The sequence below is a fragment of the Sturnira hondurensis genome, unplaced genomic scaffold (genome assembly GCF_014824575.4).
Source record: "Sturnira hondurensis isolate 20B ecotype Veracruz unplaced genomic scaffold, ASM1482457v3 Scaffold0015793, whole genome shotgun sequence".
NCBI classification, from domain to species: domain Eukaryota; kingdom Metazoa; phylum Chordata; class Mammalia; order Chiroptera; family Phyllostomidae; genus Sturnira; species Sturnira hondurensis.
Genome location: NW_028088424.1, coordinates 1729534 through 1756521, shown reverse-complemented (window position 1 = coordinate 1756521; position 26988 = coordinate 1729534). Strand labels below are relative to the sequence as shown.

Genomic DNA, 26988 nt, shown 5'->3' with positions numbered 1-26988 from the left:
AGACGTGCAATTTACATTTTACACCAACAACCTAGTGCCACATGTGGCAAAGGCAGAGACTGGTGACAAGTCAATGACAATGGGATCTGGTAGTGGGGGAAAGCAGCAGGCATGGGCCCCAACAAGCTCTTTCTTCATGCAGACTGGGGTGGGAGCCCGCAAGGTGCCCCCATTCTTCCAGGAGATCACTCATTCATTCCCCGTTCACTGCACTCTCGCCTGCTGCCGCCAGCTCATTCTCAACCCTCTAGAGCACCAAAAAAAATTGCTTTTCACTCCTGAGGAGGACACAGAGGCACACAGTTCCTCTGGCCCCGGCATTGCCTGGCTCACATGGCAGGCCCAGACAAGCACTATTTGTTCATATCTGCCCATCAAAGTCTCTTTCTGACCTGGCTCTTCTACCTCTTAGCCCCTTCTCCTATCTACCCAGTCTGTCCTCTGAGGGTGAATGGAGAGCAGTGAGGCTGCTTCCCAGCTCTGGGGTGCTGCTCACCCTCTTCCCAAACAGCTAAGCCCACCAGTGTTTGTGGAGCACCTCCTGTCTGTCAAACAAGCCACAGCTGTCAAGGGGATCTGCAAAAGGCTTTGTGGGCAGGCAAACCTGAGATGCAAGCTCTGGCCCTAGAGCTTGCTGGGTGTGTATCTTTGTAGAGTTACTACCCTTTCCAGTTTCAGCTACCTCCTCTGTACAAGAGAGAAAATAATGGGTACATCACATGATTGTTCTGAGGCTCAAACAAAAGGATATCTACAAATCACCCAGTGCAAGCTATGGCACACACCAGACAGTCAGTAAATGTCCAGTCAGTACATGTTTAGCTCCAACCTCTTTAATATTGTTAATTGAACATACTAGTCTCAGATATGGGTACTCTACCTACATCATCTCATGCAATCTCATCATAAACCTATCAGGCAACAATCTTCATTCCCCTATAGAGGGCAAATAGCTTGCTCAAGGTCACACAGGCAGAAAGTGGTAGAGCCAAGACTCGAGCCTTCTGATCCCAAACACCAGGCTTTCTGATCTTCATAGCATGGGCTCCCTCCTGCTTTTCCACACATCAGAAATGAGCCGATAACAATGAATGGAGCAACTGGGAGGCACCAGATCCTGGAACCAGGAGCAGGTGCAGGAAGGAAGCCCTGCCCAAGATCTACAGCTACAGATCTTGAGGTGGAAGGGAAGGAGCACTGTAGCTCAAAGTGCAATCCCACAAACTGATGGAGTCTCTACCAGCTTGGTTGGGGGCTGGGGCACAAGGGGACCAGGAGTCCACCTGGCCAATGGCACAGGTGAGGAACTGGTCAATTAACACTCAGACCCTGTGTGGTCAATGTTAGGGAGGTGTGCTGGTCACATACCTTACTGTTCAAAGAGTAGTTCCAGGACCAGCAACATCACCTGTGAGCTTATTAGAGATGCAGAACCTCAGACCCTCCCAGTCCTCCAGAATCTGAATCTGATGCTAAGCAGGATTCACAGCGTTCCATATGCACATGAAAGTTTGAGAAGCACTGGGTCAGGAAGTAGCTAGTCCTCAGCCGCTACACTGGGGAAAGCACAGAGTCATCATTCTCCACTTTGGCTGGATATTGAGCTTTCAAAAGTCACAATGCCAGGGCCAACCCAGATAACTTAAGTCAGAGTCTGTGGGCACAGGACACAGGTATCAGTGTTTTAAAACTTCCCAAGTGGGCATAAGAGTATTAAGAGGTTGTTAAGAGGAAGAAATCTGGAGTCAGGTTCCAATTACGATATTTACTGACCATGTAACCTTGGGCATGTCACCTCATGTCTCTGAGCTCCAAAGTCCTCAACTGCAGAGCAGTGACAATAACAATATCTAGTGCATGGGGCTGTTCGTAAGGGTCTATGACTCAGGAACCACGAATGTCTTCACGAGCCATACAGTGCTATCATGGTGGTACCTCCTCATTTTGCTTTTCACATCACAGTTTCCTAGCAGCTCAAAACCAAAGGAAGAGAGGCCTCAATTCTTGTGGTTTTGTCACTTAATTTAATCCTGATTCATCCTCACGAAGTCCCTAGAAGGCACAGAAGAAGACCATCCACTGGATTTACCTCACTTGGTGCTCACTGAGTCCCCCACCTACCCTGGTAGGTGACTCACTGAAGGGAGAGGAGAAAGGGCAACCAGGTCCGACCTCCCAGGCTTACAGTCCAACCAACCAGTCACCACCTTCAGCTCCAAAGTCTTGTCCAGGATGTGGGCAGACGTACTCATCATGTGGGCTGGGGTCAAGAGTGCTACTTCAATCTCCACATGAAGTCTCTTCCTTGTAGCCAGATCAGGATGAGTCAACTGCAAACTAACACAGAAGTTCTGCTAGAAAGAACAGGAAAAGATCCATGTTCAAGCATGAGATATCAGGTGGGTAAGAATCGGGTCCAGAATTTTAGGCTTAACCCCAGCTCTTCCTCAAACTTACCTATGCCATTAGATGAGTCGTTTGACATTCTTCCTCAGTTCTGACCTCTCCTCCCTAGTCATGCTACAAATCTCTACTAACCATCGGAATATTGTTGGAAAGTTATGAATAGTCCATCCCAGGTCAATTGATAAAGATGCCTTATATTTAGAGATGTTGGATTATACATAAAGCACTTGATAGATGGTAAACAAAGTGTATTATTCCCATTTTATAAATTTAAAACTGAGATTGGGGTCCACTGATAAAACTGTCCAAAGTCTTGAAGGTTTATGTAAAAGGCAGTGTCAAGGATAAAATCTAGCCCTGATCAGTGTGGCTCAGTGGGTTGGGCATCATCCCCCTAAGTGAAAGGTCTCCAGTTCAATTCCCACTCAGGGCACATGCCAGGGTTATGGGTTCTGTCCCTGGGTGGGGCACATACAAGAGGCAACCAATTGATGTTTCTCTCTTGCACTGATGTTTCTCTACCTCTCTTTCTCCCTCCCTTCCCCTCTCTCTAAAAAATAAATAAAGTGTTTTTTCAAAGGGTAAAATCCAAGACTTCTGGCTCCTAGGCCAATGCTGTCCCACACTGCTTACTTTGGCTAAATTCCACTAAATGTATCCATGAGAAATATGTTTCCATGTCTACCTCCAAAAGAAAAACACCATGGCGGCAAGTGTGCCCTGTCCAGTTGTGACTGGGCCTACTTTAGAATCAAAGGGACAGTTTAGTTTCCACATAAAAGTCTCTGCCAAAAAGAAGGTTTGCAAAACATGAATTTCATATTAAAGATTCTTTCTGATTAGAGAAAAGTGGAATGCCAAGGAGAATGTAATGGGAGACGGCTGGAGATACAAGTAGGTGTGCAGACTTATAAATTATTCAGCAACTCCTCACAAGAGCACCCCAAGGCCCCCAGCTTACTGGGGAGACTGGTGCTCCATTCCACCCAAGTAACTCAAGGCCGAAAGGAGAGTCATGGCCAGGTACTCCATCTCCACTTAGGACAGGACCTAACGGGCTTTATTCCAAAGACTGAGAACAGTAAACACCTTTAGGGAGTCTGCCCAGGCCACGGTGAGCATCTTTCTCTGAGAACTGCCTCCCACTCCTTATGTGGAACCAGCAGTCTGTTTGTATCACATACATATCCTCACTCAGCCCAGGAGAGGCATCCAGCCACCTGAACCGGGTTAACTGAAAGGAGAAGAGGAAAACTCAGGAGCTAAGAGGCATCCATTTTACCCCACGATCAAAGAAACAAAGTCACATGTGTACATCCTGACCAGGCCTTTGTCTACAATCAATGTCTCTTTCAGAGGGAGCAGAGGACAAGAGTAAGTGAAGGGTTTGGGTTCCTAACAGCTTCTGAGCTCCAAGTCCCAACTTTTAAAAAGCCCACTGTCCTTGGATTCTGTAAGCTACTCCAACATCCCAATATATTCTTTCTTCTTTCTCTCTTCTTTCTTTCTCTCTCTTCTACCGCTTTACCCACCCACCCCTACCCTCACTGGCCATAGTTAGTTTGTTATTAACAACCCAAAGAATCTTCACTAAGACCCCAAGGAAGAGAAATTACCCACCATTTGATGACTGCTGGGCACAGCTACAGGCTGCCAAAACAAGTCCCACTCTTGCCTCCTCCAAAGGTCCACGCAGTGAAATTTAGAAAAGGATCTAAAGACAACTTTGGGCCCAGTGGGTGCTTCATGAAGTGGTTTAAGGCAAATAAAATATGATGAATAAGTAAACAGAGCTAATTCCTAGACCAAATTTTTAAAAATAAAATAAAATCAGGTCCACTTAGGGTTTAAAATGGCACCTGAGGAACTGTCTCCAAACCACTCCTTAATTTATTTATGACACAGAAAACAGGCAAAAATTCACAACAACATGAAAAATGAAGATTAACCAACAATCAGGTACCAAGACCTGGGAGGAATTTCTATCACATAAACAAAGCTAATGCAGCTGAATTGCACAGAGACAGACAATCCACACCCACCTTGTGAAACAGAGTAGCCCGTCCACCCGAAAAATGACAGGAAGACTCTGCCTTGCTCCCAGGACCAAAGCAAACACCTGGCTCTCTACAGTGGGTGCTACTCTTTTGCCTGTTATTTGGTGGCCAGAGAACTGTTCTGTGTCCTCCAACCTGCCTATATCCACTCACAGAATGCAATTCCTGGGAAACCATGGAGCAGGAAGTAGAAGGGGACTAGAAATGGCATATCATAGTTTGAAAGATATTTTTTCCACACACGATGCTTCATAGGCAGGACAGAGGTAGTAGGTCCTAGAGAGTGAGATTTCACACACTCCATCAGTTCTGAATGATAGAGAACAGGCAGGAAATTCCACATTAGTTCAGCGAGCTACACAAGATGAATCACATAGATTCTGGGCACTGCCAAGGAACTATGCACCTCAACTGGCCCTCCAGCTAAAGACCTAAGGACTACCACAGCAAGGAAAACCAAGGACAAGCCATACTCCTCTCCATTAGCAGCACCAAGGCCCCACAGAGTTCTACTTGCATAAGGGTAAGTAAAGTGAGGGGGGGTTGCAGGCATGGGATGGGGGGACCCTCATGGGGTCTATAGAAAAGCAATGCCACCTATTGGAAAGAGAATATTACCCAGAAGACTAAAATAAAGAGCATGCCTCTGAAGATGATAGAAACCAGAAGGAAATTGACATCTATAATATAAAAAATATTACATGGCCCTATGAAATTGAAACAGAAAACTCCATGGAAAACAAGCTGAGATAAACTGATACCAGGATAAACTTCAAAAACTGCCACCTGGGATGACATCTTAGGATTTCACAAAAATGTAATGGGTGAGAGCTCCTTCGTTTATGCTAAGCCTCATTGTGATTCTTTTAAAATAAATAATGAAACAGACTTTTAGGTCACAAGAGACAGAAGCTCTTGTGGAGTTTTCATCTAATTAACAAAATAAACTGACAAACAAAATATAAACAGAGTCATGGATACATGGAACAGACTGACAGCTGTCAGGGAGAAGTGGGCACTGAATGAAAAAAGGAGAAGGGATTAGCCAAAGAACATGTATTTGCATGACCCACAGACTGTGTCATGGCCAGAGGGAAGAGGAGGTGGGGGTTGGGTGGAGGTGGGCAAAGTGGGGGGAAATTAGGACATCTGTAATAGTGTCAATAATAAAAATAAAATAAGGGGAGTTTTTTTAAACTTTATCTAAAACAAACATTAAGCAATATTCAGGACTTCCGCCAAGATGGAGGCATAGGTGGAAACACTGTGCCTTCTCCCACAACCAAGTTTGAATAAAACAAAGGTTTGGAGAAACAAAGACACAACCAAAGGACAGAAAATTGAATTATACGGAAGTCCGACTACATCTAACCATTCAACGGGGACGGTAAGAGGGGCGGAGCCAGCAGCGAGCAGGGTCGGGCAGGACAGGGCCCCGGACCCAGGCGCGCAGGCAGACGGGAACCAGTTGGGGTGCGGGGCAGACCGCGGGCGCATATTCGCACATAGTGAGACAGACCATGTAGGCCCCAGGGGGCGAGGGCTGACGGCGGTGGCACACTGGCGAGCAGTGGGACGAAACGCGTGGGCCTGGTGACGGCAGCAACTGCGGCACCGGTGAGGGCCGTGGTGGCAGGTGGCGGACAAGACGCCATAGTCCCTCTTTGACCCCACCCCCACATACAGCATCACAACCCAGTGACTTAGTTGCCCTGCAATACTGGTGAGAGCCATTGTCACTCTTTGACCCCGCCCCCACATACAACATCACAACCCAGCGACTTAGTTGCCCTGTTCTAGTGAACATTTTAGGGCTCTGATCCTGCTATGGAACAGGCACGAACAACCCAAAACCCAAAAGATGGCACAAGAAGAACTCAAAGTCCCAGAGCCAATAACTCTAAGCGACCAAGAAATTGCCAGCCTCTCAGAAGCACAATTCAGGACACTTTATCAGGATGCTCACAGAACTGGAAGATTATAGTCACAAATTAGAGGAACAAAGTCACAAATTAGAGGAATATATGAAGGCTAAACTAATTGAAATGAAGGGAGATGCACAGGAAACCAATAGTGATGGAAAGGAAACTGGGACTCAAATCAATGGAATGGACCAGAAGGAAGAACAAAACATCCCACCAGAAAGGAATGAAGAAATGAGAATTCAAAAAAATGAGGAGAGGCTTAGGAACCTCCAGGACATCTTTAAACGTTCCAACATCCGGATTATAGGGGTACCAGAAGGGGGAAAGAAACAGCCACGAGTGGAAAACGTATTTGAACAAATAATAAAGGAGAACTTCCCCAGTCTGGCAAAGGAAATAGACTTCCAGGAAATCCAGGAAGCTCAGAGAGTGCCAAAGAAGTTGGACCCAAGAAGGAACACACCAAGGCACATCATAATTACATTAGCCAAGACCAAAATGAAGGAGAGAATCCTAGAAGCATCAAGGGATAAGGGGACAGTCACCTACAAAGGAGTACCCATCAGACTGTCAGCGGATTTCTCAAAAGAGACCTTACAGGCAAGAAGGGGCTGGAAAGAAGTATTCCAAGTCATGAAATCCAAAGACCTACAGCCAAGATTGCTTTATCCAGCAAAACTTTCATTTAGAATGGAAGGACAGATAAAGTGCTTCTCAGATAAGGTCAAGTTCAAGGAGTTCATCATCACCAAGCCCTTATTATATGAAATGCTAAAGGGACTTATATAAGAAAAAGAAGATGAAAAATATGAACAGTGAAAGGACAGCAAACACACAGTTATTAACAACCACACCTAAAACAAAAGCAAACCAAGAGGACAGCTAGATCAGGAGTGGAACCATAGAAATGAAGAACACATGGAGGGTTAGAAACAGGGGAGTGGGAGGGGGAGAAGGGGGGAGAAGGCACAGAAAATAGCATAGATGGTAGATAGAAAATAGATAGGGGGGAGGGCGAGAATAGTGGGGGAAATATAGAATCCAAAGAACTTGAGACACGTGGTTATAAACTAAGGAGGGCAGAATGGTGGGGGAGGGAGGGTGCTGGTGGAAGGGATTGAAGGGGGGGAATAGAACAACTGTAATGGTATAATCAATAAAATATATTAAAAAAAACAATATTCAGTTATTATCGACCCAAGTGACAACTCCTTGCTTTTGAGAGTTCTTCTTTTATCAAATGTCTAAGCAAAAGAACACTCCACACCCCACTGAGAAAGATGGTGTTCTGAAACTTTTTTTCCCTCTATGTGGATGGTTGATCTTGAGCCTGCTGAGAGCAAGCTGGCCCCAGACCTCTCCAGTCCACACTTCTATGCCTCCAATTCTTACGTGTCCAAAGACAGGGAACCATGGACACAGCTTCATAGGAGGATTCCTGAAACTTTTTTGACAAAGATCATGGGAATGTTAAAATCCAATAATAACTAGCATTGTGCTAAATGAAATAAGCCAGTCAGAGAAAAACAGTTACCATATAATTTCACTCATATGCAGAATCTATTGAACAAACTAAACAAACAAAATAGAGACCCATAGAGAGAGAGTGGGCTGTCAGTTCTGAAGAGGGTTGAGTGGGTGGGTGGAGGGATCGAGCAAAAAAGAAAGAGAAAGAGCTCATGGAGATGGAAAATAGTGTGGTGATTGTGGGGGAGGGCAGAGGAGGAAGAGGGTATGGAGGGATAAATGGTAATGGAAAAAATACAATAAAAATGTGAAAAAATCCAATAGTAACTTTATCTCATTTGAGATTGTTTCATTGCCCAAATTACCCTCTTTTATGTAGTAACAGTAAACAATTATGAAGTCAAAATTCAGGGGCTTCCAGCCAAGATGGAGGCATAGGTAGAAACATTTTGCTTCTTCACACAACCAAAAGAAGGGCAACAACAAATTTGAAGTCAAAAAATAACCAAAACTGGCAGAAAATTGAACTGAATGTAAGTCTGACAACCAAAAAGTTAAAGAAGAAATATTCATCCAGACCAGTAGGAGGGGTGGAAATGGGCAGCCAGGTGGAGAAGACTCGTGGCAAGAAGGCAGCAGGAAGACCAGGGTGGGCAAGGTGGTGACTGGTGCAGCAGGTGAGTTGGTGGCCAGTGGAGGAGGCAGTCCCACATTTGTATGCAGATAAACCAGGAGGAACAGTTGGGGAGTGAAACAAACTGCACAACCCAGGGTTCTAGTACAGGGAAATGAACCCTTAAAACCTCTGAATAGAAAAACCTGTGAGGGTTCCAGCAGTGGAAGAACCCCCCCCCCCCCACACACACACACACAGGAGAGTTCATTAGAGAGACTCACAGGGTCCTAGAATTTACACAAACCTACCCACCCAGGAATCAGCACCAGAAGGGCCCAATTTGCTTGTGGGTAGTGGAGGAAGTAACTGAAAGATGTCAGAGAGCTGAGCAAGAGGCATTGTTCCCTCTCAGACCCCTCCCCGTATACAGCACCACAGTGCAGTGATCTGGGTTGCCCCTCTCTGGTGAAGACCTAAGGTTCTGCCCTTTACTACATAACACATGTGCCTAGATTTAAAAAAATGACATAAATGAAAGAACAGATAAAAGCTCCAGGAAAAATACAACTAAGTGATAAAGAGATAGCCAACCTATCAGATGCACAGTTCAAAATATTGGTAATCAGGATGCTTACAGAAATGGTTGAGCATTGTTGCAAAATAAAGGAAAAGTGAAGGCTATGCTAAGTGAAATAAAGGAAAATATACAGAGAACCAACAGTGAAGGGAAGGAAACCAGAACTCAAACTAAAGATTTGGAACAAAATGAAGATATAAACATCCAACCAGAACAGAATGAAGAAACAAGAATTCCAAAAAATGAGACAAGGCTTAGGAACTTCCAGGACATCTTTAAACGTTCAGACATCTGAATCATAGGGGTGCCAGAGGGAGAAAAGGGAGAGAAAGAAATCGAAAACATAATGAAGGGCAACTTCCCCAATCTGGCAAAGGAAATAGACTTCCAGGAAGTCCTGGAAGCTCAAAGAGTCCCAAAGAAGTTGGATATAAAGAAGCACACATCATCATCAAATCACTCAAGATTGAAGATAAAGAGAGAATCTTAAAAGCATCAAAAGAAAAGGAGACAGTTACTTACTGTCTCCCATAAGACTATCAGCTGATTTCTCAAAAGAAACCTCACAGGCAAGAAGAAGCTGGAAAGAAGTATTCAAAGTCATGAAAGACAAGGACCTACATCCAAGATTACTCTATCCAGAAAAGCTTTCACTTAGAATGGAAGAGCAGATATAGTGCTTCCAAGATAAGTTCAAGTTCAAAGAGTTCATCATCACCAAGCCCTTATTATATGAAATGTTAAAGGAACTTATCTAAGAAAAAGAAGATAAAAATATGAACAGTAAAATGATAACAAACTCACAACTATCAGCAACAGAACCTTAAAAAAACAAAAATAATAACTAAGTCAGCAAACAAGTAGAACAGGAACATATTCACAGAAGTAGAGATCACATGCCGAGTTATCAGCGAGGAGGGGCAATAATGGGGGAAAAGGTACCAGGAAGAGGAAGCATAATGGTAGGCACAAAATAGACAGGAGGGGGTTAAGAATAGTATGGGAAACAGAGAAGCCAAAGAACTTATGTGTATGACCCATGGACATGAACTATAAGGTGGGGGAATGATGGTGGGATGAGAGGTATAGGGCAGAGAGGAATAAAAGGGAGGACAAAATGGGAGAACTGTAATAGCATAATCAACAAAATATAATTTCTAAAAAAGAAAGCAAAATTTAAGGCAGTTCTCATAGATATTTTATAAAAATTTGTGAAAATCTTTTAGAAAAGATACATAATGATTTAAGAATGTGTTATTACAGTAATTTCAGCTGCTGTGCAAATACACCCAACACTTGTATATTGGAAGAAATATAAAGAAGTTGATCTGTCACTTACAAAACAGCCCAAGGCAAATGTTCCCAATAGCCAAGAACAACTCTTCACCATTGGGCACCCAGGGTAACCAGAGTTCTGCCATCTTCATCATGTGGCCTCCAAGGTTGTTGTTGTCATTTCCAGGCACTCACTAGAATGGGGGCAAAAGAGAATCAAGGAGAGCTCATTGAATGCTCTTTTGGGGAAGTCTTGTAAGCCACAGACATCACTTGGATTCGTATTCCATTGATAAGAACTCATTTACTGGGTAAATATCAAGGGGCTTCAGGACTATAAAGAATAATTCTGGTCTCCCAGAAAACATAGAAAGGGAGCTGGGTTTGAATTTTTTTGATTTCCAAGAAGATAAAATTATCGAGCAATAATTAAAAGCCATATGTAGGAGCAATGAGTGGAATTACATGGCAGAAAATCAAATAAGTAATTATTTGATAGAAAACTTGAGAAATGCTTTCAAAATGCAGAGAACAACAGCAAAGAATTGAACCTATCATGTTTTACCTGGTCGAAGACGTCCAAGTTAAGTCTCACAGTCAGTGGGATCTTACAATCATGTGGCCCAGGGGGCTATCACAGCCAGGTTGTCAAGTCCTGGCTGTGGGGGGACCTGGTCTCAGCTGTTCATGTTGTGAGCACTTAATTGAGTTATATACATTGTTGTGATTACATGTAAGTTAAATTGCCATTTAAAACGTCTTTTGAAAGGTTACACTGTGATTTGGCATTGAAACAAGAAGTTATTGCGTATGCAGAAAGGCGTGGAATTCGAGCAGCAGGATGTAATTTGATATTACTGAAGCAAGTATCTGCTTTCAGAGCAGTGACTGAAATTCCTTTTTTTTAAGAAAAGAAAAAATGAATACTTTACCAAAAGGAAAAGAAAGTTATCCTTAAATAGAAGCTGTGTTTGTTTTGTAACTGAGATGCATGCAAAAAGGATTGCCCATCACACACCAAACAATGCAGCTGAAGTCAGGAGAAACTGCCAAATCCCTCAAAAATAGATAATACATTTAAAAACAAGAAAAAATCTGGTGTGAGCTATGTACCAATTTCACAGAACTCTAATTGTGGCATTAGAGCATAGTTTAATTGGCAGCAATTTTTCTTCCTTATACATAAAATAATAGTGTCTCTTACATACAATCAATATTGTCTTAGATTCAATAAAGCACAGTAATTAGAAAAGAAGATGACAGCTATAAAATATGAGGGCTAGAGATTCACTGTAAGTATTATGTTTCTGAAGAAGAGTCCAGAATGATCACAAGACAAGCAATCACTGAAGATATAATTAAAGAAAACTTTCCAAAAACAAATGGGAAGAAGGGAATCTGAGATGAATAAAATGGGCTCACTAAGTTCCAGATAAAAGTAACTAAGAGAGACTCATACCCAGAAATATCTTCACAGGTTTTTAAATTTAAACAAATAAAAACATGTTTTATACATCCAGACCAATAGAGAGAGAGAGACGGAATATCCATAAAGGAATACAAATGAGGCTGACCTTGGTCTTCCCTCTTCAACATCCATAGAGCAGTATCTACCAGACTTCTTGATGTGGAGAAGATTTAGACTCAAGTACTTTACTGACAGATAAGCTTTGGCTTTTGAGAGGAAACAACAGAAAGAGTTCAAAATGTCTGCCACTTACATATTCTTCATTTAAAAATGTAGTTCAACTGCCCAAGTGATGATTTTAAATTATGAGCTCAAGAATGGAAAAATCAAAATATAAAATGACTAGCAGTGAGCACTGGAACCAATCAGACATAGAGATAGGTACAAAATAATTGTTTAAATATAGTTACAAGACAGACATGTGTCAAAAAGTACTCTAGAACCAAGAGACATACATCAAAAAATAATTTAGCCCTGGCTGCCGTAGCTCAGTGGATTGAGCGTGGGCCTGCGAACCAGACGATCACGGTTCGATTCCCAGTCAGGGCATATGCCTGGGTTGCAGGCCAGTTCCTTGCAGGCTAACTACCAGCAAGGGGACACACAAAAGGCAACCATACATTGATGTTTCTCTCCCTCTCTCCTTCCCCTCTAAAGATAAATAAATAAATTAATTTTAAAAAAATAATTTAATAATAACACAGATCCCAAAGTCATATTTAATTAATCAACTTTCAGGTAAGAAGGGGGAACAGAAGGAAATAAAAGTATACAAAAGTCTTCATTCAAAAGAGTTGTGAGCTTTAAAATACCATTTTATTTTTTACTTTACTGATTAGAATAATATTGGCTGATGTTCATAACATTATTTAGAAACTCATTACATACCACAGTAGATCGCTGACTTTAAAAAGATAAATAAAACTTCACCCCTGTCTGAAGGAATTCAGTCTGAAGACCTCTAGCCAACACACGGGATAGATTTTAATTTCTTACAAGTTTAAACACATGTTAAATTTCTTGAAGAAACCCATGGAGGATCAGTGTTCAAATAATGCTTAGATCTTACTGCATACCAGTGTTTTCTATCCCTTCTTCTAAAAAATTCCTACAGTCTGGTGGGGAAGGATGCAGGGTTCTTGTTTACAGGCTGGCCTTGTTCAGCAGCCACTGGGGTGGCCAAGGAAGAAACACTCGAACACTGGGATCCCGGGAGCTCTCCCTGGTGACCACCGTCAGACACACAGCCTGAGGCTGGGGGTCAGTGCACACGCCAGGGGTTTCCTCTCCATTATTTCAGTTAACGCTCACACCAGCCATTCAAGGAGGTACCATTTTCCACTTTTACAGATGAGAAAATAAGCTCAGAACTATTGTTTTCCAAAATTACAGAGCCAGTAAATAGGTGGCAGAACGGGATCTCCAAGCCAGGAATTTCTGGCTCAAAAGTTCATCACACCATACCATTTCCCTAATTCAAAGGGACAAGGGAGAAGGAAAGGGCCTGAAGAGACTAATTTTATGATTTATTGAAGTATTGGTACAGGTGCTCCTCTTTCAGAAAACAATGATGATGCTGCAATGCAGTCAACCAATGACTCTGTGGTCGTCCCTCTCTCACAGAACCGTCCGGAGACATTCCCAGGGAGCGCCCTGGTCCCGGACGTTTGACTAGCAAGCACCAATTAATGCGCTTTCTGTCCTCTTTGTTTCTTGAGCTAACCTTTCTCTCACCAGGAAGGAAGGTTAGATTAAGTCATTGATTTACCCTAAAGAGTTTAAGGTCCAATGCATTGCTCCTTCCCAGGACCTTAAAGAGGGGAAAGTACTTCAAGGAATGCATCTTCAATACAATTTTGGACACCACCAAGGGAGTTATTTTTCATTCCACCTCTACCCTCATTCCACCCCCACCTCCAATTCTCCACATCACAGCGTATCGAGACAATGGTTCACATGTGTACAGAAGAGCTTGGCTCACGTTGGTGTTACCTAACTCACTGTCTTGCTCCCCTATAAATCCCGTGTAGAGAACAAACCAGGGCGCAGCTCCCCAGGAAGGCGTCTGTCTTTGAGCCCCGCGGCTCCTTTCTGCGTCCACAGCAGCTCGCGCTCCCCGCCTGGCCCGGGGGCTCTGCGGCACCTGACGGGCCGCTGCTGCCACCTCTTGGCCTCCTCTCTCCAGCTGCGCTCTGCGGTCTCGGGCTCCCACCTCCCACCCAACCCCAAAATCCTCCCCAGGAGTCTGGGGCTGTGCACCCTCGGCCTGCCAGGGGGAACTACGTGATCACTCGGCCCAAGAGGGTGATGACTCTCCCCGCAGGGGCTCCCTTTCGGGCCACTCCCGCTGCGCACGGACGCGGCCGTGAGTGCGGCCAGCAGGAGCCCGCTCCCCCTACCCACTGGGAGATCCGGGAACGTCACAGTTACTCCGAACCTCAGCCTGCCGGCCCCGCCCCGGACGCCGGATAACAACCAGGCCCCCCAAATCTGGGCCATTCTAGCTGCCTAAAGGAACGAGGGTTAGAGCAGAGATTTTTTTAACTCAGATTCCTATGTCGAACCCACTGAATTAGAATCTCCAGGGCAAGGACAGGAAACTATTTTTGCCGGGTTCCTCAAGTGATCCTAAAGGTGAGATAGGCAGCGACCCACCCAGCTCGAAAATCTACATGATCTTTAATGTTACCCGCGCGCACACAACACTCCTGAGGCTGAGAAGGCAAAGCACCAGCATCAGCCCGCACTCGGAATGAGAAAGATTGCACTGAGAACTCCTCACCCCGCCCAGGGGTGGGTTTCCAGCCTTCTCATTCCAAACGCCATTAGTTGCTCCGTAATTTTTTGCGCAGCCTCCTAGGCCAAAAGATATACCTAAGGGTTCTATTTATTAAAGCCCGAATAATGTAATCAGCATTTATGTCCTAATAACTGAATACCTATTGAAAAAAATAAACGTATAAATTGGGGAAATATTTTTATTTTATTCTTAAATAACTAGGACTATTTACTAATGGGATGTGGGCTGGTTGGGCACCGCACAGCATCTCAAACCTTGGAATCAGACTCGACACCTCCACCCTCCTTTCCTATTCTATACTGATTTTCCCAAGGCATTTGATTTTTATCACAGCAACCACCACAAAGCCAGCTTCCCAAAGATATGATGTCATCAAAAAGCATGCAAGGCAATCTAATGGTGAAACTGCAAACTATCCTGAATGACTTATTATAGTTTGCTTGGACTCAGACAGATGTCAAGAGTCACCTTAAACACTTAAAATGTCCTTTGGAGTCCCTGCCACTTCACTGCAGGCCCCAGGGACACCTCTCGCAGAGGATGAGGATGTGTGTGGACTCAGGCTGCATTCACATCTCATCTCAAACCACATTCCGCAGGGTTCCAGCTGCAAGGACCGTCCTTCTTCTTTTGTGTGTGTCAGCTGCTCTCCCTCTGCATCACGTTTCCTCCGTGCTGTTTTCTCCTCCTTAAACGCTCTTCCTTCTCCAGGTCCTGGCAGAGCAGACTCCTCAGCCTTCAGGTTTCCATTCAAATATCACCACAGGTCATGAAGCCTTCTGGAGCCTCCCACAAAATCATTCTCTTAGATCAGCTGCTTGCTTCGTTTGCTTGTCTTTGTAGCTTTTATCACTACCCCAAATTATCCTCTTTATTTATTTATTGGTTTACTTATTTTTGTAGCTATCGGAATGTTAGCTTTCCAAGAGCAGGGAATTTTGTTCGTTACTGTTTCCATAGAAGCCAGAACAATGCTTAGCGATAAGTAGCAATCAATAACTGTTGAACAATGAATGCAGCTGCCACCCAAACCAGAGCAATAAAGGTATGCAGAAGGTGCTTTACATGTGTTAATCCCTTTGCTTTTCACAGCAACTGTTTAAAAAGTGGTGTGATTAACCCCATTAGCAGATCAGGAACTTAAGGTTCACTCAGAGAAGTCAGGCATTCAGGAGTCACGCTGCACAGCCAAAGTGGCAGAGCTAAGATCCGAACTCAGGTGTAGCTGACTCCAAGGCTGCTTTTCATAGAACCACGTTGCCTTCCCTGGACTTTCATTATCTGCTCAAAAGCTGAGGCAGTGGCAACGCCAAGAAATGGGGCCTGGGGATAATTCCCAGAGTCTTTGGAGAGAAAATGGCCAGTCTGGAAGTCACTTCCTAGAGGTACAGCCACACACCTCCCGCAGACACTAGCAGAGGCTTCCTGGGCGCTCTGATTCCTCCAGCCAGGCACAGAGGTCTCTCGATGATCTAGCTCCACAGAGGTCTATCTCCTAGCCTGGCCTATGTTCCACTGTAAACATAATGACACCTGTAACTGGTGGCTGCCTCTCACTGCCAAGTTCCTGTTGGTCACCCACAGGTGGCCTCGAACACACAAGGCTGCAATCAAGGATCTGATGAACACACGGTGCCTGATGCACCTCGCGCTCTGAGCACTGCACTGGGCACTAAGGGGCCCACATTTTACATGGTCCTTGAATGAAGCAAGGATTATCAGGGCACACCTATCTGCAGTCTCTGGGGAATTTTAGGCACTCATGAGCCCCTGGGAGGAACTGTGAGGGGGATACACAGGCCAGACTTTGGGTGTCTGGACACTGAGTTTGAGACCCTCCTATGGGGATAGGGCCCTTCTCCTTCATTCGAATTTGGGCTGTAAAGTCGAGGAACCTGTGCTTTGTCATTTTCCCCTCTTTTCATGGTTCACTTTTACCATGTTACTGTTAATCTGGTGGGCCAGGCAGGAAAACAACCCATCCTTCCTCTCCTCATCTTTGCCTTCCCTTCACCTGGCCCAGCTAACTCCTGCTCTAGGGAGCCTGTCTTAGCCCCAGAGACTGGGCTAGGCACCTCGCCTCTGTGCTCAAAATACCCCACGTATAACTGGATTCTGCTACTGACCACACCGCATTGTAATTACCTTTGTGTGGGTCTGTCTCCCTGACCAAACTGTGAGCTGTTTTGAGGTGGGAGTTCTGACTTTGTCACTGCTGTCTCTTCAGCACCATGCTTGGCACATAGTAGGTGTTTACTAAATATTTGTGGTGAATCAGTTACTGAATTACCAGACCACATGCTCTGATGTGTGTTTGGGAAGGTACAATCACCACAATTCTAGTTTCTGTTATCACATCACAGGGTCTTCGAAAAGACCTTGGAGGTCATTTAGCCCAATACGTGTCCTGAGGTCCCTGCACTGGCAGCATGGACTGTTAAAATGACAAATGGCAAGAGAATGACACCTTGGGCAGGACTTGGCCACAGGCTACTGTCACTTCTTAAGGCTCTGAGCCTGCCTCACTGACTGACTGGAAGGAACTGTTCGTGCCTCTACTTCACTACCCTGTGCTCTGGGTGGGAGCCCAGGGCGCCCCTGAGCTCTGCGTTAAGTCGCCACCATGAGTGTCCCTCACCGGCCTATCACCTCCACCTGCAGCAGCAACCCCAGTATCCCTTAGAGTACAACTAGTTTTCCACCAAAATTGTCAGAAAAGCAGGTAGCAGGAGACTGGGTTCTGAGAAAACAGCGACATGCTAGAACAGAGGAGGTGGCTCCTGACAGCCAGGTTTCTAACGGCCTGTCCTGGGCAGCCGGCCCCCAGACTCCTGGGGGTAGGGGCTCTAGCCATGAGGCTCAGCCCCTGATGCTTTATCTCAGGAAAGCATGGCATCCCTTTCATCATGGGCTGGAAGCCTGACTGGGATGGGCACTGCCTGCAGGGACCCCTGAAACCACAATGAGAGAAAAAGGCTCAGGAGCAAGGCAGTCTCCCCACAGCCCATGGAGAAACAGCGCCTTCGCTGCAGCAGTACTCAGGCAAGAGAGGGAACACACATTTAGAGAACAGGTGGCCACTAACAGCTGACAGGCAGGGTCACGGGGAGCCAGAGGCAGAGAGAGCAAGGACAGGATGGAAGAAGAGACAGGCGAGCTGAAATAAAAATGTATTTTATTTTTTAATTTTTAGTTATTATATTAGAAAAATAGACCCTAGTTCACTGTTGGTGGGATTGCAGACTGGTACAACCACTATGGAAAATGGTATGGAATTTTTCTAAGAAAAATAAAAATGAACATGCCTTTTGACCCAGCAATTCCACTGTTAGGAGTATATCCTAAGAACCCTGAAACACCAATCCAAAAGAACCTATGCACCCCGATGTTCATAGCAGCACAATTCACGATAGCCAAGAGTTGGAAGCAACCTAGATGCCCATTGGTAAATGACTGGATCAAAAAACTATGGTACATTTACACAATGGAATTCTATGCAGCAGAAAGAAAGAAGGAACTCCTACCCTTTGCAACAGCATGGATGGAACTGGAAAGCATTATGCTGAGCAAAATAAGCCAGGCGGTGAAAGACAAATACCATATGATATCACCGTTAACAGGGATCTAAACAACAAAACAAACAAGCAAGCAAAATATGACCAAAGACACTGTAATACAGAAGGTGCTGACAGGGTCCAGAGGGGAGAGTGGAGAGAATCACAGGGGAAAAGGGGAAAGACTCACATGAACAAGTATAAAGGACATATGGACAATAACTAAGGTGGGGGACGGAGATGGGAGGGAGGTGGGGAGCACTGCGGGGGGCAGGGCTGGGAATATAAGACAGAAAACTGTACTTGAACAAGAATTAAATAAAAATAAAAATTTAAATTGAAAAAAAAAAGAAAGAATGAGATTTCACAATCAGATTTTGCAATTGATGAGAATCACGAGAGCCTGAGGGACCCGTTTGAGAAGTTGGGAGGGAATACGAAATTCTAACCGTCACTGGTAGCTACAAGGCCAAGTCACATTCACCTTTAACCCCCAAACATGAGCACCTAAGGCTGAGGTTCTGGTGCCCAACCAATCTGTCACCGTGTCCTGCAGCTGTGTCTGACAGGAACCACGGCTGTCTCCCAGGGACTCAAGAACAGGCCCCTGAAGTGGAGGCCCTCCCACTTTGGCCTTCCCATCGGGCCACCGGGCACTGTGCCCTCCATCAGGCCACCCCCACCACTGCCACGCCGGCCCCGCCCTGTTCTGACTCCTCCTTCCAGATCCACCCTCCTCCCTTGGGCCTGAGACCCGTTACAATTACCAAGAACTTCCCGCAGGTACAGAAGGGACCTACATAGGTCCCAGTGTAGCCCAAGACCCCTTCCCCACCTGCCTCCCCTCATTCTCACCCACTGTCACAGGACCAAGGGTCGTGCACCTCCACCACCAGAAACACAGCAGGCATCTCTGTGCGTTGGACTCTGAGTCTGGGGTGCTGTCTCACCAGGGTCTAAGTCCCACCCCCCTGTTACCAGACAGCAGTCCGGGTCCTGCTGCCGCTGCAGCCCTCCAGGCAAAGTTTCAGAGGCAAAGGTTTATGATAACGGAACGTCTTTATTCAAAAGCTTCACAATTTTTGGAATAACAGCTTTCCACATACATTAGTCACTTAAGCCTATCAATTAATGCTAAACTCTTTAACTCTTAGTTCTTCTATCATTCCCCCTGTTAGTTTTAATCATCTTATTTCCATGGGGTTGGTTTACAAACTAAAACAAAATAAGACACAAAAGCTACACAATTTTGGAAGAACGGCAGGCTTCTGCCTCAGAGCCCGTTAGGAACAAGGCCACAAGGGAAGCTGGCCCCCATACCACCTCCCCTCTCTCCTAGAAAATCGTCTGCCACAAAATTGGTCCCTGGTGCCAAAAAGGTTGGAGACTGCTGCTCTAGAACACCCAAAGAATAAACTGCCACCCTCTGCCAGACCAGCCCGATCCTAGGCTGTGACTGGAACTCCTTCCCATACAAAACACAGTGAGTTTGCAGGCAGCTGCAGCAGTCACCCAGGCATCCTCGAGGGAGAAGAGCCCAAGAGCCAGAGAGCCAGAGCCCATCTGACAGCCTGAGAATGCTTCTTTTATTTTGAATCTTCTTCCCTGGCTGGTGTAGCTCAGTGGATTGAGTGCTGGCCTGCAAACCAAGGGGTCACTGGTTTGATTCCCCATCGGGGCATATGCCTGGTTTATGGGTCAGGTCCCCAGTAGGGGGGTACACAAGAGGCAACCACACATTAATGTTTCTCTCCCTTTCTTTCTCCCTCCCTTCCCCTCTCTCAAAATGTTAAGGTGCCTTCAAATCTTCTCACCCGTAGTTCCACGGGCTTTGGAGGTATAGTTCAGTTTCTCAGCCAATCCTGTCCTAGACTGGTTACCACTGCCTTGGCAAACTCCTCCTATGGTCCCTCTCTACTCTTCCCCAGTGATCTGACCAGATTTCTCTGTATCATCCCAAAACCAACATACACCCTGGATTGCCCCCTTCCGCGCCCTTCTCTTCCTGGGGATGCCACTGCCCCCCACCCTGCAGTCCCAGTGAGCTTGGGCAGTACCTTTCTCAAAGCCTAGCTGACACTGTTCCTAAAAAAGCCTCGTGTGGGAGAAGCTGAAAGCTCAGCTCACTGAGTGGAAAAGGCTCAGTTCACATTCCTGTTAGGACTTTTCAATAAAGGTTAAACTTGGGGGCCAGTCCCACGGAAGTTTCCTTTCACATATAGATGCCAGTGGATTCTTTCCTCAAAACTACCCGTGGAAAATGTGAGCCCTTGAGCTTCATAATGCAAGTCCACATGGGCTGGCCCTGCGGTTCTGTCTAACCCACCCCAGGCACTTTGTCACATGCAGTCCTCGTCCCGTCCACTTCCACACCTCTGCACAACTGTCTTCTGCCTGCCATGTCCTGCTTTGCGTGCCTGCCTATCTTCACAACTCAGTCCAAACACTGCCTCTGGGACCTGAACACACAGTCCCAGGCCTGCTCTGCACCCCTCCCCATGCCAGCCCGACCCCCAGCAGGTGCTCCAAAGGCTCCTTGACTGGAAGGGGGATTGAAAAGGGGACCAGGAATAAATTTCCTCGAGAGCTACCAAAACCTGTCTTCTCCTTTTATAGGAATAGAATTGCAGCTGGGCACTGGCTGCCAGGAAGGGACTACATTTCTCAGCGCCTTTTGCTTCCATGGGACCAAGTTTTCATCACTGAGCAAAAGAGTCACATGTCACTTAAAACACCTCCACGTTCTTTCTGGATCTCAGCCTTAGTCAGCAGTTCCAATGCCCTAGGGCATGGGGCTGGGTTCCTGAATGACCCAGTGGAATAAATGAGCTCATCTGCTCACCACAGACTGCTCAGGAGAGGAACAAACCTCCTTTGGGGCCACGCCCACTGTGGAGTTCTTTAAGCCACTGTATTTTAGGGGTTTTTCTTACAACAGCTTGGCTTCTCACCCTAAGTGATAACAGGAGCAGGCAGTTTCCTGGCATCAGTCATACCTGGTTTCAGCTCACAACAGTGATGTCCTCTAAGGATCAAGCTAATACAAAGCGGTGAGTAGGGGTGTGCTGAGCACTCCCAGGGAGTAACTACACTAAGTGCCTTCCCAGTGCCTCTGCCACCACCACCTAAGAGATGAGCATGGCCTCTCTCTTCTTTCCAACAGTTATCCACCTCTTTTCCTCCTGCCTCTTGCTTCACCTTTCCCCGGCTCTTTGAGGCACAACAGAGGATCCAAGGGAAACTGACACATACTCAGTAGCAACACTAACCAGCTAAGTGCTCTTGGCCAAGTCACCTGCCTTCTCAGGGCACCTTTGCCCTTCTCTCTGATGAAGGGCTGGATCTGACCAGGACTGCTCATCAGAATGGCCCAGGGAGCTTTTTAAAATGGAGCTGCTGAGTCTCATGCCAGACCAATTTAAACCAAACTTTGGTGGGGCAGAGAGTCGCTAACGTAAGCATTCCATCCAGTCTTCGGGTTGAGCCCATCACACCCTAGAGCCTAGTGGTTCCGATCACAGTGCAGCCCAGCCTTCAGTGGACTTTGTGTCTTTGCTAGCCCAACACCTAGGGCAGTCGTAGTTGTCGCACATAGTAGGTGCTCACTTTTCCTTCTGAGAGGTTGCTGTCATTTCAAACAAAACTCCAGGTTTCCTGCATTTGATTTCAGAATGTATGAATGGAACTTTCTCTAAGAAGAAGGAAAAACACTAAATTCAGATGCTTTTTACTCCTATGGGGTCTCCAACAGATTGGTGCAGGAGAAAGGACATGGGCTTTCCATCCCAGCTCTTCCTCTCCTTTGCTGTGTGTTTTGGGCAAGTGACTTATTGACCCCACCTCTAACCAATGTGGTCACTTCAGCTATAAAGTAAAGAGCATCCTGGAGTAATGAAATACCCACCTTGCAGTGACCCTGGCTGGACCTCTGAGCCCAGTTTCCTTAGCTATAAAACGGGAGCAAAGATCGTCATGACACAGAATTGATGCAAAAATATAAACAGTGTATGTCAAACAGCATAGCACCGAGCATGTGGGAAGTGCTCAATAAATGTTCATTTCCTCCCACTTCCCCCCTAAAAGTTCTCTGTACCCTCATACCCATGCATTTGTATCCTGTGAATGGGGAGAACCACTGTTTCACAGCCAAATGAGATCCTTGCAAGGACACCTCCAGATGCCAGGACACCTCCAGATGCAAGGCTGGTGAGAAGCAGGCGAGGCTCAGCGTGGTCCTGGCAAGGCAGCCACTAACGCAGCAAGTTTTGCATTGCCCAGTTCTGAGGGCTCCTTTCACCTCCAAGTTATCACAGGCTTGTCTGTTTACTGTAACAGTTTTCTGGAAGATGTCAATGAAGTGTCTTGAGGCAGTGTTATCTTTTTCTAAATTTGATCAAATTGGTTCTGTCAACCAGTGGCAGGGTGCCACCTCTACCCCCTCTCGTCTGCCCTAGTGTGACATTGTCTCTCATCAGCCAACCAATCAGCCTGCCCACAAAGTAAGCCCTAATGGAACCCACCCCAGGGACACACAGTGTGAATAGGAAATGCAGAGGAGAGATGGAGAAGATGAATTCCACCAAGAGATGTCCTGAAGCTTCCATTCCCTGGGAGCTGCCCGGCCCCTGCAATGCAGACCAAACCGCCCAGCTCCCGACAAGGGTTCCCACTCACAGCAGCTACTTACGAGCTCCCAGATGGACAGCCCCACCCTGTGCCACACTCATTGCCCTTCTAAAGCAACCTGCCTGCCCTGGGCCCCTGCTCCAAAGGCATCCCCAGGCCCTTCTTTTTTGTATCACACTCCTGTCCTGATCATCGCAACAGGAAGCAGCCCCACACACGGCCAATTAGTGGGCTGGCCAGAGACTTTTAATGTGGCCTAACATTAGAAAACAAGGGGATGGTGTGGCATCAATTACATTTTGTCTCAGGAAACAGAACTGAAAAATGCCTTCCCCCCAGAATAAGTCCATTGGGGGCAAGCACCAACACTTAAATGTCTTGAGGTGAGGAGAGAAGAGAGATGCCAGAGGGACCACAGTGACATAAGGATAAATCAGAATTATGAGTAAGCGGAAGCTATGATGCAGAGAGAAGGCAAACGTGGAATACCAGCAAGGGAGCTGGTCAGCAGCACGCAGAGAATGGAGACCTACAGAGAGAAGGCAGGTCACTTTACTGGGAACAACTAGAACAAGGACCTCAGGCTCCTGCTCTGGTGTGACCTCTGTGAACAGTTTTCCTCCCATGATGTGCCACTGCCCTTATGACTTCCTCCTCAAATTCTCTCCACTGGCATGAAAAAGTCTGTTTGCTACAACTAAAAGAACTCCAATAAGACAGTTAGCAAGTGGAGATAGAGAAAATCATGAAAGGAGCCAATTAATAAGGGAACCACCTAAAGGAAGAACAACTATTCTGGAGTTTCTCAGAATAAGACTAATTGACACATGTATAACCATTTGCAAATTTTGACTTGGCAAATTTATGAGAAACGTGGAAATTGAAGCCAAGCTCGCTGGCTTGCGCTGGCTTGCTCTCTCTCTCTCTCTCTCTCCACCCCCTCCCCTCTCTCCCCTCAGTGGCCGTTGCAAAATCAATTCATTTTCATCAGAAAGCCAGATAGGAGCTTTGCAAACTACACCTCTCCCACCCACATCTCAATGGATCGTCTTTTTTTTTTAATTGAGTTTATTGGGGTACCTTCTTCAGCTGTGAAGAAATCCTGGCGCAAAGAGCGAAGGGCGAAAAACATCTTAAAATACGCCCTAGTGGCCACTAGAGGGTGGTGCTTCCTTGTGAAACATGTCTCAGCCAGTTACCCACGAGGGAGGATTCCTTCTTAGCAGAGATCAGAAGATGGTGTAACTGGTTCCCTTTTTCCTCGTAGAGACGTGAGGAGGCAGCACCCTCTTGGGAACCAAATTGAGGTCTTTTCCTACCTTGGCTGAAACAAAGCTGTGTATCCCAAAGTTCACGTTTTCACCCAGAGTTCACACAGAACCTAGCAGCAGGACTGGATGGGGAGGTGGAAAGAGGGAGCCAGGAGAACTCCAGTGCTGCCTCAAAGATCTGCGAGAACACAGGGCACACCTACTCCGTGCTGCCTTGAGTGGCATAATAGGCCCCACCGGTGAGAGCCATAGGGACAATTTAGCTGCTCAATATAAGAAAGGACTCCTGGAAAACAGAGCTCTCCAGCCATGAAATAGGTTGCTAGACAGAGAACTAACCAAATTGACCGTGACCGTATCCTGGGTGTGGTGTAGACGGGACGCCTGTACTGTATGGGCGGCGGGTCTCACGATCTCTGAGATTGCTTCTAACCCTTGAGTCCACAGGAAGGAGAGAAGTGGTCTAGGTTCCCCTGCCCTGTGGGAGGCTCTTTGCCAGCCATACCACTAGAAGCCACCAGGGGGCAGGGTTGCTCTGGAAGAAGCCTTACCACTGAGGTTTTCAGGGCCCTGGCTTGAGAGCTAAATGCCCACCCTGGACTAAAAGACTGCCTGTTAGGTCAGGTTAGCACAAGGGGTCTGGCTTTGTTGCATCCCAGCTGCTCCAAACACATTGCAAAGGCAGATAAAATATAAAAAGGGGAAACCAAAAGATATAATACCTCCAATCACCAGCCACCAGCATAAGAACTGTTTCCAGACCAGAGGTTCAGGGGGGCAAAAGGAGCAACTCTAGACAGGGGGGATTGAATACACAGAAAAAAAAATCCCAAATGATCCAATTCCAAATAAGCCTGTAAATTCAAACTTACAAAAACACATGAAGAAATCAAATGCTAAGCATAACAGACAAAAACATTAGCAATCAGAACATGAAGCAATCCAGTGAAATCAGTTTTAGGAAGCAGCAAAATAAACATCCAGAAGCACATTGGGAATGTTCCAGAGAGAAATGAAGGGATAATGTCTGCCACACAAACAAGGTCAATGGTCAAGCAGTGCGTGCAGCAGGCGCACTGGCGCAGCACCCCCAGGGGCTCACAGAGAGGAGCAGGAGGGCATGTGGAGGTCTCCTAGGGCAGCACAGAGAGGGCGAGCACAGCCAGACGTCAGAGGGACCGAGACTCTCAGACTGAGGGGCCTTGAAACTATTGACTAGGTGTGTATCAGTTTCCTCCTCAGACAACCAGAGGCTGGGATGTGACCACAGTACAATGTGGCAGAAACTGAGATCAGGGTCCTCGGTGGGAGATAGCACCAGTATTCCCTGATGGGATCAAGGCTGAGGTCCAAGCTTGGGGGCTGAAGGTATATGACTCAGCAAACTGGTGACGGGGACCCATGGTTGGGGAAACACCAGCTCCTATCCAGCCAGGCATAATGAGCCACAGGGCTGGCACCTGGACCTTGCTGTTGACCAGGAATGATTGTCACAAAGACCGGGCCAGATCTTATGGATCCCTGCAGGAGTCTTTTCCTGGGAGGTTCAGGGGGAAATTTAGGAGAATTGAGATTTTACTGGTGACTCCAGTGATTTGAGGTCCAGGCTTAAAGGAGTCCCTCTCTTGAGACCTACGTCCTCAAAGGCAGACTAGTGTAGTAGAAAAAGCATTGGCTCCAGAAATGTGACACCTGTGACTAATTTATGTATAACATTAGATAAGTCACCTTCTCTCTCAGTGCCTCAGTTTCCTGAACTACAAAAGGAAGTTAAACAAATGATCCTTAAGGTCTCATAATTCTAACATAGATGACTTGGTAATTCATTCCTTTAATTCTTTTTTTGTTTTATTCATCCTAGACAGAGGGAAAGAGAGGGAGAAAGAAAAGAAGAGAAACATCAGTGTGGGAGAGAAGCAAGTCAGTTACCTGTCGCATGTGTCCTGACTAGGGTTCAAACCCATGACCTTTCAGTTTGCAGGACAACGCCCAACCAACTGAGCCACACCAGTCAAGGCAGTTTTTCTATTTTTTTCATATAAGCCCAGGACCATTTCTTTTCTATGGACTTTGTTTCTGATTAATATTAATATCATTTTATAGTGTTCATTGTAGAAAATTTGACAAAAGAAAAAAACCCAAAGAAGGAAAAATATCACTATAATATCACTAGTCAGAAACAAAGGGCTAATGTTTTGCTGTAATCTCTACTGGTCTTTCTTTTACTGTGCAAATATACTTGTTTTTTTTTTTTTTTACAGAAATTGGGTAATAATATTCACACTAACCGAGCACGTGACACACATCAGGCTGAGAACAAAGAGATCTGCAGGCACGTTACCAATCCCTGCAGGGCAGGCGGCCATGCCCCTACCTTACAGAAAAGAACACCAAAGGCCAAAAACTTCCAGATTCCAGAATTTCTGTCAGACTAGCTTTCTGAGCTGGTTTTGTGTGATTCTTTTTTCACTTATTTCATCTTTAACATTTTTCCATTTTTCAAATACTTTTCTACCATACTATCGAAGTCCCTTCAAGATATCAATCCCATAGTCCCTTACTGTTAGCATTTAAGTTACTTCTCATTTCCACTATCATGAACAATGCTGTGATTGTCTTCTTTCCGTGTATGTGACTCTTCCCACTGAGCCATAGCTACTTCCTTAGGGCGAGTTCAGAGAGGCTGAGTGTCTAGGTCAAAGAATGCATGTGTTCTTGAGGCCGTTAAAAAACAGCGCCTGGTTGCCTTCCCCCACATTGAGCAATTAGTCCCACTTTAACAGTTTATAAAAGTTCCATTTACTTGTAACCTCGTTAATGTGGAGAATTACTTTATTTTTATTCATCTTTGCTGATGTTGTCCGTGAAATTTCTTGTCAATAAAGTTGAACCTCTTTCTAATGCTATTGACCATTACGTGATTCATTGTAGTAAGCATTTCTTATG

General features: G+C 45.7%; 1 long non-coding RNA gene and 1 other non-coding gene across 5 annotated transcripts; both read right to left on the bottom strand.

The window, feature by feature from the left end:
* Positions 1-831: 831 nt before the first annotated feature.
* LOC119000540 (uncharacterized) lies at positions 832-26988 on the bottom strand. 4 transcript variants are annotated; one of them, XR_005069343.1, is made up of 3 exons: positions 26874-26988; positions 10388-10517; positions 832-2351 (listed from the first exon to the last, which is right to left on the bottom strand). It is a non-coding gene; the product is annotated as an uncharacterized LOC119000540 (long non-coding RNA). The 4 variants fall into 4 exon arrangements; XR_005069341.1 differs by lacking the exon at positions 26874-26988 and adding an exon at positions 13784-14170 and having other exon boundaries at positions 832-2354; XR_005069340.1 differs by lacking the exon at positions 26874-26988 and adding an exon at positions 13784-14170.
* On the bottom strand, positions 7695-7823 carry LOC119000598 (small nucleolar RNA SNORA38). The gene has a single exon (XR_005069355.1). It is a non-coding gene; the product is annotated as a small nucleolar RNA SNORA38 (small nucleolar RNA).